We start from the raw sequence: 16,643 nt of genomic DNA on the forward strand, positions 1-16,643 counted from the left end.
ATGCCTCCATAAGATTGGGCTGTAGGCAACACTTGTAGAGCATGTTTACCCCGCTTTATCATTAAAAAAAAAGATTTTAGTTATTCTATCATATATTAAGTCCTGACCACAGTTTCCCCTCCCTCTACCTCTCCCTGTCCCTCGCTCCTACCTCCCCTACCCCACAGATCCATTCCTCTTCCATTTCCCTTCAGAAAAGCACAGGCCTCCCTGGGATGTCAACAGAACACAGCATGACACGTTACGATAATGCTAGGCACAAACACTCATGCCAAGGCTGGACAGGACAACCCAGGAGGAGGAAAAGGGAGCAGGCAAGAGAGTGAGAGACAGCCCCCAACTCCACTGTTAGGATTCCTACAAGGACACTAAGCTACACGACCATAGCATATATGCAGAGAACCTAGCTCAGACCTATACAGGCCGTCTTCCATCTCTGTGAGCCTGCTTGCTTGGGACATGTTCTGTGGCATCCTCAAGCCCTCTGGATCCTACAGTCCCTCTTCCACAGTGTTCCCGGAGCTCCACCCAATGCTTTGTCATGGGTCTCTGAGTCTGCTCCCATCAGTTGCTGGATAAAGTCTCTCTGATGACGATTGGACTATGCATGGATCTATAGGCATGGCGGAATATCATTAGGAATCATTTTTTTGATTTTGGGGGGGGGTCGGCATTGAAGACTTAGAGTTTTTTGAAGGTGACTTTATTTAGGCTTCTTAAATGCTTCAACCTCCCTTCTAGTATAATGACCGGAGATAGGGGAGAAAGAAGGTTAATAGGAAAGGGGGCTGTGGACTTGTTTAGAAGTAGTTCCTTCAGACGATTCCACTTTTGTTGTCAGGATACCCAATAAAGGACACCAAACATGAACCAATAGCTGTGGCATGATCCAACAGAAATACCTAGGCTCCACTCAATCATCTGAGTCAGCAAAAATAGCCAGAACCAACCAGAATACCACAGGAAGTGGCACATTTCTCTCTACAAAGTAAAGAGCAGCAAAGACCAGGGAAACCCAGGGAAGACCAGCAAAGAAATGAAGCGTTGCACAGTGTAGCAATGCAAGAGCTTCCTCTCACTGTCTGTGGGGTTCTATTTGTCATCTTTCTAAACACCACCCACCCTCTTCTGTGTCTGTTTTTGGCAAAACACCATGCGCCTTCTCATAAGACAGCTTCCAGAAAAACATCACATGCCACAACCGAGTTGTTAAAGAAACTAGAGAATTTCACTTTATAGGGTCATGTTTTAATCTGTCCCAGGCCTCTGCAATATCCAGACTTGAGTTTCTGGCCATCCAGACAGTGATAGACATGGGTTGCTCCTTCCCATGGTGAGGACTTCAAGTTGGCCCACTTATTGGTTGGCCATTCCCACAGGCTCTGTGCCTGTCATGGTTTGAATATACTTGGCCCAGGAAGTGGCACTATTAGTGGCACTACTCCCTGTTGGAGTAGCTGTGGCCTTGTTAGAGTAAGTGTGGCATTGTTGGAGGTGTGGCCTTGTTGAAATAGGTGTGGCCTTGTTGGAGTAGGTGTGTTACTGTGGGTGTGGACTTTAAGAACCTCACCCTAGCTGTCTGGAAGTCAGTCTTCCACTAGCAGCCTTCAGATGAAGATGTAGAACTCTCAGCTCCTCCTGCACCATGCCTGCCTGGACACTGCCATGTTCCCTCCTTGATGATAATGGACTGAACCTCTAAACCTGTAAGCCAGCACCAATTAAATGTCATCCTTATAAGAGTTGCCTTGGTCATGGTGTCTGTTCACAACAGTAAAACCCTAACTAAGACGGTGCTGCTGTTACTCCAGCATATACCCCAGCAGGTAGGTCAAAGATCCTGAGGCTGAGTTAATGTCCCAGTCCTACCACTGGAGGCCTTGTCTGGTTTCAGAGATGGCCGGTGTAGGCTCCATATCCACCATGACTGGGAGTCTCCACTACAGTCATCCTCATAAATGCCAGGGAGTTTCTGTTGCACTGAGTTTTCACATTGTCCCAGAAATGCCCCCCAATTCTAGTCATCTTTCCCAGTACCCTCTCCCTCCTTCCTCCTTCCACCTCGTTCTTCCTGTTCCAATCCCCAGTTGTCCCATGACATCTATGCTCTGCCCTCCCCCTGACCCCCCCCAGCCCTCTTGTTACTTAGCCTCTCTGGGTCTGTGTAGCATGATTTATCCTTTACTTGATAGCTAATACCGACTTACACATGAGTACACACCATGTTTGTCTTTCTGGGTTTGGATTACCTCACCCAGAATGATTCTTTTTCCTAGTTCCATCCATTGGCCTGCAAATTTTACGATGTCATTTCTTTTTAACAGTCATGTACTACTCCATGGTAACAACGCACTGCATCTTCCTTTGTCCATTCTTTGGTTGAGGGACATCTAGGTGGTTTCCAGTTTCTGGCTATTATGAATAAAACTGCTATGAACATAGTTGAGCAAGTGCCTTTGGTAGGATAGGGCATCCTGTGAGTATGGACCCAGGAATGGTATATTGCTGGGTTTTGAGGTAGATTGACTCCCGATTTTCTGAGTAACCGCCATCTTGATTTCCAAAGTGACTGTATTTTCTTAGTGATTGACAAGGGATGGCCCCAAGGCCATTGTGAATAGAGCCACCCCTGGGTTGGAGGGTCCAGCATTCTATAAGAAAGTAGGCTGAGCAAGTCAAGATGACCAAGCTGGCAAGCAGCACCTGCTTCCAGGTTCCTCCCTGCTTGAGTCCCTATCCTGACTTCCTTCAATGGTGAACAGGGCTGTGGAAGTGTAAGACAGACAAGTTAACCCTTTCCTCCCCCAAGTTGCTTTCATCATGGTTGTTACCATAGTAACGCCTAAGATTGAGTCCAGGGGGAGCAGAGACTCCAACATCCCTGCTTGACAGGAAGCTGAAGTTGTGCAGAACTCCCGAGGCAGCCTGAGGCTTCTCGAAGTCCATCTGTGTTACTTCTGCTCATTCCTAGGTGACCTGTGTTGTCATGTCCTGGCGTCTTTTCCATATAGGCCGACTTCTTCAGCCAAGGCGTGCATTGAACAGAAGTGGGCTGATGGGTTCAGTGCCTCATCTATTTGCAGGTTGCTTGCTGGTACCGGGTGCTCTACACTGGAGGCTGTGAAGGATGATTGAAGTTGTGGCCTCTTGGGAACATAGGCAGAGCCCTGAGTCCCTTCCAGCCAAGCATCGTGCTATTGTCTACCTGCCCTGGGCAGAGGCAAAAACCCAGATTAGCCCGAGGCTTGAAGACAGGACATTATGCCACCATCGGATATATTTCTTTTTGTACTGCCTACGTTGATAGTTGTAGAAATGTACTAAAAAATAAGATATCCCAGGGCTGGGAACTAAGAGCACCGGAGTTCAGCTCCTTGTACCCACATCCTGGCTCACAGAAGTCTCCAGCTCCAGGGGATCTGGCGCCCCCGCTGGCCTCTGTAGGTACTGCACTCATGTGCACATCCCCGACACGCAAATGTTTTAAAAGCTTAAGACCTTCTTTTGAGGTAATTGCAGTTTCGGAGTATTTTTATTTTTATTCCTTTACCTCCTCTAGGGTAGTAGCGGGAGAGTTATTTTGCCTTGTACTCATTTTAAAAAATTAATCCCTGCATGCATACATGTATCCCTGCACATGTGTGGAAGTCAGAGGACAACATGTGGGTCCCGGGAATTCAGCTGAGGTTTTTAGCGTATATCCATTGTACAAAGCAATGGGGTTCCTAGTGACATACACCTACGTTCATTTTCTTTAGCTTTCTTGAAGGCCCTCATTAACTGGGATGTAAAGCCAAATTTCAAGAAATCAATGAGGCCAGAGGACACTGGTATGTGGCTTTCAAAATAAGTTTAGCTCGTGTCTGTGACCCTAGGGTTTAGTTTATTTTTGTATAACATCGATAAAGAATCTCAATGAGAAGATCGGGCTTTCGGATTTCTCCTCCGTGGCTGAGGTTTCAGGACCCACCGTTCTGAGTGTTAAGATCAAGATCTTTGGTTTTCTAAACTTCCCGATGAAGCTCCAGCGGGGATGGCACAAACCCGTTATTCTAGCTCCTTGGGAGGCGGATGCAAGAAGTTCAAGGTTTCCCTGGAAACTTACTGAGACCCTGCCTTCAAAATAAGAAAAAAGGAGGGCTAGAGATAGAGTTGGCTGGGAAAGTGCCCTATCCCGTGCAACCCCCCCCCCCCGTTTAACCCCCACGACCAACAGCAGCAGCAACAACAAGAAAGCATTACTTCATGCATACAAATGCCGCGTCTCATCATCCACGGTTTCCAAACGAACATCCAGCGGATCAGAGGGGTCCCTGCCCACAAACAAGAGGGGATAGGGTTTCCCGAACACCTGGTGACCTCACTCAAGCCGTTCTCAGGGGTTGCTGGCACAAATAAGAATCCACTAGCCAAGTCTGGTGACCTTGCAAGACAAACCGATCAATCCAAGTTTGGCCACCACTATTTTCTGTAGGAAAAAAAAAAACATTTTTAGACAATCTTCCAACAAAGGTCACTGTACAACCCGGCAAGCCAAGTGAAGATCCACTCAGTCCTAAGTCGAACTCCTCCCCCTCAGAGATGGCATTGAAGAGAATTCTGAAAGGGAAGATCGGTTGGGGAGGACGGCACAAAGGAAACATATGAGCAGACACAACATATGAACTCCGTGGCGACAGCACACGCAGGGTCTGTACATGTCCACAGCAGACGGGGCCCCAGTGATGAGAGCCCCAGTGGCCATGAGCTCCCCATCCCTAACTGAGAAGCTATGTCCAATTGGCAACAGCCTGCAAAAGAAACTTTTCTCTAATGGAGTCTTCCTGGGTATACAAACCACAGTTAAAGGCAGGCTGCATGCCTGACAGCAGATGGCTAACACAGAACATACTCAAAGGTATTGTCTTAGGCTTTTACTGCTGTGAACAGGTACCATGACCAAGGTAACCCTTATAAAGGACAGCGTTTAATTGGGACTGGCTTACAGGTTCAGAGGTTCAGTCCACTATCATCAAGGCAGGGACGTGGCAGTGTCCAGGCAGGCCTGGTGCAGGAGGAGCTGAGAGTTCTACATCTTCATCTGAAGGCTGCTAGCAGAATACTGGCTTCCAGGCAACTAGGATTATAGCCCACACCCACAGAGACACACCTACTCCAATAGGGTCACACCTCCTAATCGTGCCACTCCCTGGGCTGAGCATATACAAACCATCCTAGGTATTTTTGGAAATTTTTTTTCTGTCTCATATTGCATTGTTTGGGCATTAAAAAAAAAGCTTATTGGTCTTTTGCTTGCACATTGTGTTTTCTGATATTGTATTTGTTTTGTCTGTGTGTACATGGGTTGGTATGTATACACAGGTTTGTGTGTGTACATGGGTTGGTGTGTATACATGGGCTGGTGTGTGTACACGGTTTGGTATATGTACATGAGTTGATGTGTGTACATGGGCTGGTGTGTGTACACAGTTTGGTATGTGTACACAGGCTGGTGTGTATACACAGGTTGGTGTGTGTACATGGGTTGGTGTGTATACATGGGCTGGTGTGTATACACAGTTTGGCATGTTTACATGGGTTGGTGTGTGTACATAGACTGGCATGTGTACATGGACAGAGTGAAATTTGAAGATGCACTGACTTTGCTTATGGGGACCAGACACACAGATTCCTTAGCTGTATTCTGGGATGGAGAAATGACAATAGCACACCTCCCCTGCCACGTCTCCCAAGAAAGACAAGATCATAGGGAAATCCTTCTGGCTCAACAAGGATAAACTCACTTGGGCTATGGAGACAGACAACACAATGGCATTGAGTTGGGGGGGTGAATGACTGCTTGCATGCACACAATGTCAGGGCTTGACCAAGTTATCCTGGCTTCTTATGTGCAACTGAATCACTTTGGGTGATACTTGGGGTTGGAGTGAGACTTTAAAACACTGCCGTTACCTCGTGGGCACTACTGGTGGTCCAGCGAGAGGAGCACGGGAGGGACCATTGTGACTTTAGCAAGCTGCTGTCATGATGGCTCAAGGGGCCTGGTGGCAAATGGAAGCCAGTGGGGCTTCAAGAGAGCCACTGAGCTGAGCAGGCTGGGAGGAGAAGCATCAAGGTCTGTAGTGGATGGGGAACTCATTCAATCCAGTCAGTTACTTGGAAAAGCAAAGGCCTGGTACCAGTGTGTACACGAGGCAGATAGAATCCGTGTGGAGAAGCTGCTGGGACATCTCGCTGGGTCCCCTCAAATTTATTCCCATGAACCTCTTCTTCATGTATATGGAAGGCAACACCATCTTCATCTTCCTGACTAGGACAATGGCTTGGAGGCTTGTTCAGGCATTTGTGGCCATTTTGGCCATTTTCAAGAATGCTGGAGAGTTCACGTGTGAGGTTTCTTCAGGATCTATCTTATTGGGAACCTGATGGATTTGACATCAGTTATTTATGTGTCAATCCATGGGACTGTTGCCTACACTTGCAAAGGGTCAACCGGTGTTTATTGAGCTCCCAGAGACAATGGGCTTAAAGGTAAACCCACCACTGAAGTGAGAAAGCAGCACCTGGCTCACACACACACACACACACATACACACACACACACACACACATATATATGTGTATGTATATATATGTGTGTGTGTGTAATGTGCATATGTTTATGATGTATGTGATGTTTACATGTATATATGTGCTTGTGTATATAATGTATGTGTATATGTATATTATGTATGTGTATGCCCCATTTGCATGAGCTTCATTTAAATATGCCTCATTTGTATGTGCCCTATTTGCATGCATCTCATTTACATGAGTTCTATTTGCATGCAACTCGTTTGCATCCTGGTTAAGTCCTGTGGCTTTAAGTATACCCATGGTTTGGATAATCACACCTGCTGAAGAGAACCATTTTTCCACGGTGAGGAGAAAGACTCTAGAAAGACGATGTGTAACATAAACTGTAGCAACAACTCCTGACTGAAAATAACAGAGAAAACCGTGTTCCCAGTATAGAAAAAAAAAACCAAAACCAGACTATGTAAACAAAATAGCAGCCATTAAAAGAATCTTCAATAAATTAACAGTCGAGAACAATGCTTTAGAATAACTCACAAGTTCCTCTTAAATCTATTCTTTTATATTTCACTTCTATTTTACATCCACGGAGACAATCCTATTTCAGAGACATTTGAAAGACATGAGAAATTAGTGCTGAATTCAATTTATACATCATGGAAAGAAAAACAGACCAGAAAAGAAGAGCATGTTTTATAAAAGGGATAGTGTAGATCGCCCACTAAGGCGTAAGCTTTCTGACTTTCTTGGGAGTGGGGTGAATAACTTCCTCCGTGGCACACCATCTTGACATTGATACTTGCTGAGCTGGCTTGTCCCAGTTTTAAAGTCACTGTCATAGAGGCATGCCTGCCACTGCATCGGAGATGAGAGCTCAGACTGAGAAAGGAGATGTCTGGACTCAGGTTTCCCTCCCAGTCAGGTTAAGAACTGGGATCTGTTGGGGGTTTAGGACATATTGCTACTTCAGTGCTCCCCTCAAAGACAGCAGAATATCTACTGTAGTTCATACACTTGGGGCTCAGAGTGAGTTTGATGGTCCCTGCTGAATGGAGTCAGGGTGCCTTAGACAAAATTGTAAATACAACATGGATAAAAATCTCATATCAGGAAGTTAATACGTGAAGACCTTTAGAACGACCTAGTGGCCACAGGTCAGCTCTAGGGTAGCCTGTAAGCACTATACAGTCATTGAATCAGAAAATGAGGGAATAACTCCAGTATGGTGAATGTTCTGGCTGAAAAAAGTGGGTTCTTCTAGCCAATTCAGTGCAGAAAAATTCTGTCATGGCTAATCTTGGTGGTCAGCCTGACGACACAGGTCAGGAGAGGGAACCTCGTTGGAGAAACCCTGTCCATCAGGTTGGCCGATAGCATTGTCTGTGGGGTATTTCCTTGATTGACGTAGAAGGCCAGGCTTCTCTGATTTCTGCCATGGATTTCCTCTATGGCTTCCTCGCTACCCCTCCTAAGGAACAAACCTTTTCTTCCCTGAGTTGTTTTTAGTCAATGTTTTGTCATGGCAACAGAGAAATAAGCTAGGACAAAGGACTGTGAACTCTGACACACTTGCTCGAGGCAGATATGTGTCCTTGTCTTAGAAGGAACCACACAATGGACACACCCTAACTTGGAAGGCAGACAGTATTCACCCAAATATCCCCTTGAGTGCCTCACAATAGGATTAGGGAAAGACATCCCCAGATTGTACCCTCTTCCTAAAGAGAAACACAGCCCTTAACGCAGAGAGCTTCAAAGGACACCCAGGATATGTGGAGCCACTTTTGACTCCTAACGTCAGAGCTGCTGATCAAGACGGGACACAGCCAACCCCTTCCAGCAGTCTGGTGAGGGTGGGGTGCTTTGCCAGTCTCACCCTTGGCTCACTGGCTTCAACACAGGGATACACCAAGAACTAGTCCAACAAATGATAAGTAAGGCAGACATCAGGAAACAGAACATCACACAGAGGACAGGTTAACCCATTGCTCAGTTAGATAAAACCTATAATCACATTTGACTTTAGGACATTGAAAAGCCTCAAAACTGTCTTTCCCAATTCCGAGGTAGCCTTCTTGACCCTAGAATTCAAGCCTGTAGTTTTGAGACCTCTTGGGTTTGGAAAAGTTATCCTTTCTAGGAAGCCTCTTTCTTGTCCTCCAAGGGAAAATAAAGCATAGAGGGGGAGACAGAAAAAGGGAACTTTGTTGAAGAACAGTTTTTTTTTCTTTTTTTTTTTCGGAGCTGGGGACCAAACCCAGGGCCTTGTGCTGGCTAGGCAAGCGCTCTGCCGCTGAGCTAAATCCCCAACCTCTAAAGAGCAGTTTTGTACTCAACTTTTGTAGGGTATCTCTCAGTCTAGTAGCCAATATTGAAAATTGGTACCAGGAGTGTGGTTTGCTGATAATGTAAAATGAACCACACGTTCAGAAGTTTTTAGAATTCATGTGTGAAAGGATGTGGAGAGATTGTCAACTTGGGAATAGGAATTCCCAGAATTCTATCAGTAGTTCCTAAGGGGCCCTCTTAGTAAGAGTTCTCATTTCTTTGAACATTCTGTTCTTCAAAATGGACATCCAGACCATGACGTTTCAGAAAGGAACAAGGACTTTTGGAAAGTGGGCCACATTTTGATGACAACTTTTCTTTCATTCTTCCCCAAGTCATGAGAACTCACGGAGGCTGAATTTAAAAGTCAGGCACTGATTTGGTTGGTAATTAAAATTCCAAGACAGGATGTCATTCAGGCTGTAACATTCAGACACACAGAGCACAGAGACGTGAAGCTCACCCAGGGAAGGAAAGTTGAGCATGTTTTGAGATGCCTTGCAGTAGCAAGGGTATAAAAGAAAGCAGTCAAAAGAGAAAGTCTCTGTCCTCTTAGACAACAGAACAAGGGCCTTTGGGGTCGGACACAAACCACTAATGCTTCCAACCTTGTGAAAAGAGTGAATCCATCTGAGAGGAAAGCTCCTAAGTTGACAATGTCTCGGGAGAAGGTTCCTGTTGACATCAGCTGCCCAGGTAAATCTTTCACAGAGTCTTGTTGTAACTATGGTCGGAAGCCAGGCTGTGTTTAGCTTAGAAAAGTGAACTTAGGAGGAAAGTGGTGTCTAAGATTCAAGAGTAAGGGTGTCAGTGAATGCTGGTACCCATACCTGACTTGACTGACTTATAGGGACAACAGGGGGTGGAGGGGGGTTGTAGAGTCAGTGTCTGAAAGGCAACCCTCTCAGAAGTCAGTTTGCTAAACTAAGAAGCTGAATCCTAAGTTGCAGTTCAGAACCCAGGATGCTAGAGATAACAGAGCCACAAGATGTCCATTAAGGGAAGGTACGGGCATGGAATCACGCAGTGTGACAAGCTGTGCCATGCTCCTATTACCCAGCTTTCTCCCATCGTGGTGAACTCTATCCCTTTTAAAATTGTCGAGCAGAGCCCTTCCTCCAGTTGATTTTTCCAGGTAACTTTTCACAGCAATGGAAAAAGTAACTGATACTTTCCCCCACTGAACACATGTTAATGCAATTAGAGGAAATAAAATATTTTAGAATCTCAAAACATTTACCCAGTACAGGAACCACACAGAAAAGACAATTACCAATTCTCCCAGCTTCACCAGAATGAGATGTCTGATATACCCCCCAACCCCTGCTAAAAAGGATAGCACAGTAAATGTGTGTCACTTCCATGCAAGACTTCGCAACTAGCTAGATCTTATCCTTGAGAAACCTGAGAAGGCCAGGCTCTGAAACCTTTCCCTCCCACATCCTCTATTAGGCAATCATGAAATGTCCAAATTTCAGCATAGCTGGCATGACCAGGTAACACCGCAGGGCCCACCTGATACCTGAAAGACCAACCAAGCTGAAGGCCTCATTAAAAGTCATACCCAGGGGTTGGGGATTTAGCTCAGCGGTAGAGCGCTTGCCTAGCGAGCGCAAGGCCCTGGGTTCAGTCCCCAGCTCAGAGAAAAAGAAAAAAGAAAAAAAAAGTCATACCCATCCATGGTCCTTATGTGCCATCCTCACTGGATAACATTACCTTGCATATGTGAAGACACTGTAGTGTCAAGTGACTTGGACATGGGGTTCATGGGCAACATGGGGTACACATACCAAGCCTCCATCAGACATAGACCTAGCAACAAAGCTCTGACCTCTCTGGCCAGCATGATCCTCGACACTGTCCCAAGGCTCACCACATGGCCTGCTCTGAGCTCAGAGAGGAGGTCTATCCATATTGTCTCACAAATAAGGCACCTTTTGCATCGGAAAGCAACACTAAGAACAGTAGCCCTCCTGTCCTTGAGTTTGTCCTTCCTGGATTCTTCCTGTGCCCCTTTCAAATTTCTTGTTTACCATCTATCACTGCTAGATCTCAGCCCCCACAATGTCCTACCCCCCTACATTGCAGCTACCTCCTTCAACTGTGCCTCAGTAAGTTCAAAGACATTTGATACTGACAGGTCCCATGACCCAGGACCTGACAGAAGGTCCCATATCTGGTGATATCTACTCTTGAGGATGTGTCTCATCTTCAGGGCAGTTAAATGTCCCCTACCTCCTAATTCCTTTCTACTCACCTCTTATAAACCCTCCGTGTCCACCCAAGAATCTGTAGTTATAACAACCAAGTAGTCAGACTCCAGAGGATCAGGATAGCAGAATGAGCTTTCAAGGACCTCATCATCTCGTGAGTTGCAATGGACAGCAGCATACAGTGGCTAGCAATCAGAATGACTACACATTGAGTGTCCCCACTGTAAGTTGTCTTTTGCTAATGCATCCTCATGAGCCAGGTGGTGGATTTTATGAAGGCAGGTATTGTGTAATCTCATTGTGGTGGGCGTAGAAACACAACTTCGTAAAGGCAATGTTTCAAATGTGCAGAGGTCAGGGGAACCATTAATGGGGGTAGAGCAACGGCTGTCAAGATCTTCACACGGCAGGGAAGTCTGTGGTAATTGGACTCTCTGCTTTCAGAGGTGAGAGACCTCTACCAGAAGGTTCCATACACTTTCAAGTAGACTATTATCTTCCTTCAGGAACAAACTTGGTGCCCCCTCAGCATAACCAACACAGTCTTGGGACAGGGATGCTACATATAGAAGGCTCCTGGCAGTCACAGCAGGGAGCATGTTTACCCCCAAACTCTAGTTTGAGCACTCTCTACTATTTAGATAAAAAGAGCCTTTTCTTTTAGTTTCCTATGTGGAGCTCTTTCAATCTGGAAGCAAGATGCCATTGCATTATACTGTACCTTCAAGTTTGGAAGGTTCCATTTATTGGACAGCCTCATCCACTCATAAGTAGCTAGGAAGAATAACAAGAAGGAGGCAGTATTCTACCTGAGCTTAAAGACAAGTCCACAGCCACTGCATCGAAGCCTCTAGTGCTGCCTAAGATTCCTCATACAAAGCCGGTGCCCAGTGACGGGAGCCTTCTCATGTCTCTGTTGGGCTACAAGATTGGAATCCTCCAGTATCCCCAGGCTTCAAGCTGTGGGCAGAGCCTATTCAAAGAACAACTTAAGTTACATGGCTGGTTCTGAGAGCAGAGGATCAGAACTTGGGAAGGACCACCTTAGAGACACAGGGGGACCCATAGAGACTAAGGATATTGGCAAGTAGACATGAGGGACATAACACAATAGTGGTAAGGGGGAGTGTGGTGGCTGGTTTTAGTTCAACTTGACACAAGCTAGAATCATCTGAGAGGAGGAACTGCAATCAAGAAAACACCCCTACTAGATAATTCTGTAGGCAAGTCTGTGGCCCATCTGCTCACTCCTGGGCCCCATAAGAAGGCTGAACAAGGCATGAGGAGCAAGCCAGTTATCCAGCAGTTTCTTCAGTTACTGCACTTAAGATTCCTGTCTTGAGTATTGCCGTGATTTCCGGGGATGATAGGTTACAAGCCTTAAGATGAAATAAACCATTTTTCCCCTTGTTGCTTTTTGGTCATTGTGCTTATGTCAGTCATAGAAGCATAACTACAACAGGAAGGAAAAAAACCTACATTCAGTGGGCATGTGGTATCAGCTGAGCTCTGCATGTATTGTCCACATTTAGGTCCTACTTGAACTGTGGGTAACACACATGGATTTGAGGTATGACTGAGATGTTAGATGAAGTCCAGGAATTTGGTCACATCCAATTCAAAGCCATTAGATGCCAAGTCCCCCTGAGGGGGGTATGTTCAAACCTACAGGAGGTGTTCACACACACTCTTCCCAAAGTAGAAGTAAAGTTGATGTCCAGCATTTGCTCTGCAGGGATTCTCAAGGGGCAGGGTGTGGGTATATAATAAACGAGAACCCAGGAGGGTGAAGTGGAGCGAGGGGTTGCTGTTGAGTTCTAGGCTCACTATGGTTGCAGCAAAGATTATTTTAAAATACTAACATAGACTTCAGACCAAACTGTGGCAGTGAGCATGAAGGATGCTCACTGCAAGAGAAAACCCCAGATTTGCCTCCAAAGCTTTCCAAGGAATCTTTGAGATACCCTTGGGTATGATTTAGAGTCATGCACAAGCCCCTTTGTGATGTCTTTAATGCAGAGAATTTCTTGGGTGCCCCCAGAATGGCCTTTAAGCTGACCTCCATACAACTGAGTGTTCTTTGCAGCCAACTGCCATGTTAATTGTGTTGCACATGTCAGCTGGAGTCTTTGAAGTCAAGTCAAGTTTGTATTTGACCAAGGCTAACGAAGGACGCTCAACTTCGTGACCACCATCTTGGGGTCTGTTAAAAACTCAGTGGCAATGGAATGGGTCTCTACTTCTCACAATAGCATCAACATCAAGAAAGGACCCCCTGGTAGTCAGAAGGCTCCCACCAAGCCTGCTCCACAGAAATATTATAGAAACAGTCTGAGAGAACACACCCAGCATCTGATGGGAGGATTCTTTATCTTCCATAGTGTCAGGAGCTGAGGTTCCAGGTTTTCTCTAGGGAAAAAAATTCTAATTGGACCTCCAGGAATTCAGTGCTCACACTATTGGGTAGTGAGGCTGCTAAGAGTCTGGCTGCAAGAGTCTCTTGGACATAGCCTTGAAGCCAGAAGCTTCAGAGAGAAAGGTAGATTCTAGTCCTAGAATCTGTTGAGGGATGCTCCTCCCTCAGTTGAGGGGCCCTTCTTGAAAAGGTTGCCAATACCACCTTCAGGCAAATGTGGAATCATGTGAGAATTTAAATGAAGTAACTTTGATTCTTATCCCACTGCTCCAATATTTATTTCAACCCCTGGACCATGATTGCATGCCATGCAAAATAAATGCATTCTGGAAGTCTCTGCTGAAGCAAAATAAACTTGAACTGGATATTCAGATTCTCAAAATTTGTCCAAACCAGTGAAATACTTTGGCACCTCTCATGTATTGGTTGTCTGGGCCATCTTGCCAGGTACTCAAGAAAATGTGGTACATCTACACAATGGAGTATTACTCAGCTATCAAAAACAATGACTTCATGAAATTCATAGGCAAATGGAATGAACTAGAAAATATCATCCTGAGTGAGGTTACTCAATCACAGAAAAAACACACTTGGTATGCACTCATTGATAAGTGAATATTAGCCAAAAAGCTCAAATTACCCAAGATGCAATCTACAGACCACAGGAAGCTCAAGAAGAAGGATGACCAAAATGCAGGTTCTCCCACTCCTTCTTAAAAGGGGGAAAATATTCATAGGAGGGGATATAGAAGCAAAGTTTAGAGCAGCGACTCAAGGAATAGCCATTCAGAGCCTGACCCACATGTGGCCCATATCTATACAGCCACCAAAACTAAATAAGATTGATGAAGCTAAAAAATGCATGCGGAAAGGGACTGGATATAGATCTCTCCTGAGAGACACATCCAGAGCATGTCCAATACAGAGGTCAATGCTAGCAGCAAACCACTGAACTGAGAACAGGACCCCCTTGGGGGGAATTAGAGGAAGTATTGAAAGAGCTGAAGGAGCTTGCAACCCCATAAAAACAACAATGCCAACCAACCAGAGCTTCCAGGGACTAAACCATTACTGAAAGACTATACATGGACTGACCCAGGGCTCCAACTGCATATGTAGCAGAGAATAGCCTTGTTGGGGCACCAGTGGAAGGGAAAGCCCTTGGTGTTGCCAAGGTTGGATCCCCAGTGCAGGGGAATATGGGAGAGGGGAATAGGGGGATTATAGGGGGAACACCCGTATGGGGGAGGGGGAGTGGAGGGAATGGGGCTTATGGACAGGAAACCGGGAAGGGGAATAACCTTTGAAATGTAAGTAAAGAAATATATAATAAAAAATTTATAAAAAGAAAAGAAATACTAGCACAGGAAAATGCCCTAACTCACACCTGTGCATCTACTTCCCATCCCTAAAGCCAGGCCCTTTGCTCTGAGGACTTCCAGATTTACTGGAATGCAGCACCAATGACAAATATTGCATCGTCAGCTCAGTGAATCCAAGGGCATTGTGCTATGAATACCTCGCATCAGATCTGCCAGTCACACAATGGCCAGAATCCCTACAGACTCCTGTGTTGTACAAGCAGTCCGACAGGCGGTACTATCTTGAGAGGTCAACAGACTTTACAGGATATCTTAGCTGCTTTTATCCCGATACAACTAAACTTGACTTGGACTGCTGGTGTATCTGTGAAGTGTTTGCGAGTGGATTGAGCTGCAGCTGCTGACCTGTGAACTGATAACACAGGTGGGATTTGCTCCCAAGAATCATTTTTAAACAGTTCAACTTCTCCCTTATCCTTTCTTTTCCACTATCTCTGGTGGGTGGTGGGCTAGAAGGGAGGTTAGAGCATTTAAGAACCACCATTAAAAATGGCTTTAAAAAATAAAAGTTATACAGGACAGTTCTTGGTGGGCAATCCTATAGAGATTTAGTTAAGAGGGACTTACTTTCTTCTCTTTTTTTTTTCTTTTTTTTTTCAGAGCTGGGGATCGAACCCAGGGCCTTATGCTTGCTAGGCAAGCGCTCTACTGCTGAACTAAATCCCCAACCCCGGGACTTACTTTCTTAAGGACATGTACATTTTAATGTAGACCCAGAAGGTGATGACAGGACAGGACACCCCCCCCCCCCCACACCACTCCCAATGTTCTTGCCTCTACTCAGGTCTCTATACAGGTAATCCTATCTTCAGCATGCAGGTTGTGGGGTTGGCTAAGGCTGCTTTGTCAAATGCATCTAAAATAGCTCACAGTCCTGGATGCCCATTCTTGCTCTCTCCAGTTTTAATCACTGGTCACTGGAGAATATAAGAAAGCAGAAGGCATCAATCAAATATGTAGTTGAAATCCATTTCTTTGCCCTCAGTTGGGAATGCACCCACTTAGGAGTAGGACTGGGTAGTGGGATCAACATCATCAGAGCATGAGACCCCTGGGTTAGATATGCATCCCTCTTGGCTTTCATTGACTTTCTCATTCTCTGCAATATTCCCTACAATATTTCAAATGTGGGTATCAAGTTCCTGATATGCCACTCAAAAGTACTGGGGGGCCCATGAGTGAGGTTCCTGAAAGCCCTAGTTCCTGAGCTACCATTTACATAGTTCCTTTATTTTATGAGCATGTCTACCTCTTTTCCTGATTCGTGTCTGTTTCCAAGATCCTTTCTTATTTCACTACACAGCTGGGAAGTACAGAGCAGGATGGAGCCTGGCTGGTTGACCAGTTGTCTCAGGTTTACTGTGTGTGTTGGTCGGTTCTAAGTTGTCAGAATTGAACCTTTGTCATCTCCATATGTTTTGAGATTTAGAAATTAGGGATATTTTAACTTTGGATTTCTATCCTCCCTGGGGAGAAGGCATAACTGAATTGTGAACACACTGGTCTCTTGAGAGTTAATAATCATCAAGTCTTGTGACCATTGTTATCTGAGTCAATTTTTATGGTTCCAGACAATGTTACGTGTCCACAATTGGCCCTGGGAGACAGTCCTGGGACAAAGGCGTGTGGCCCCACTAACCTGCCTATTTCAGCTTCAGTCAGGTTTTAAGCCTGTTTATCCAGCTCTTCAATGGCTTGTGTCTTGTAGTTCAGTGTTAAGCTATAGTT

This window comes from Rattus norvegicus, chromosome 12, assembly GCF_036323735.1.
Source record: "Rattus norvegicus strain BN/NHsdMcwi chromosome 12, GRCr8, whole genome shotgun sequence".
Taxonomy (NCBI): domain Eukaryota; kingdom Metazoa; phylum Chordata; class Mammalia; order Rodentia; family Muridae; genus Rattus; species Rattus norvegicus.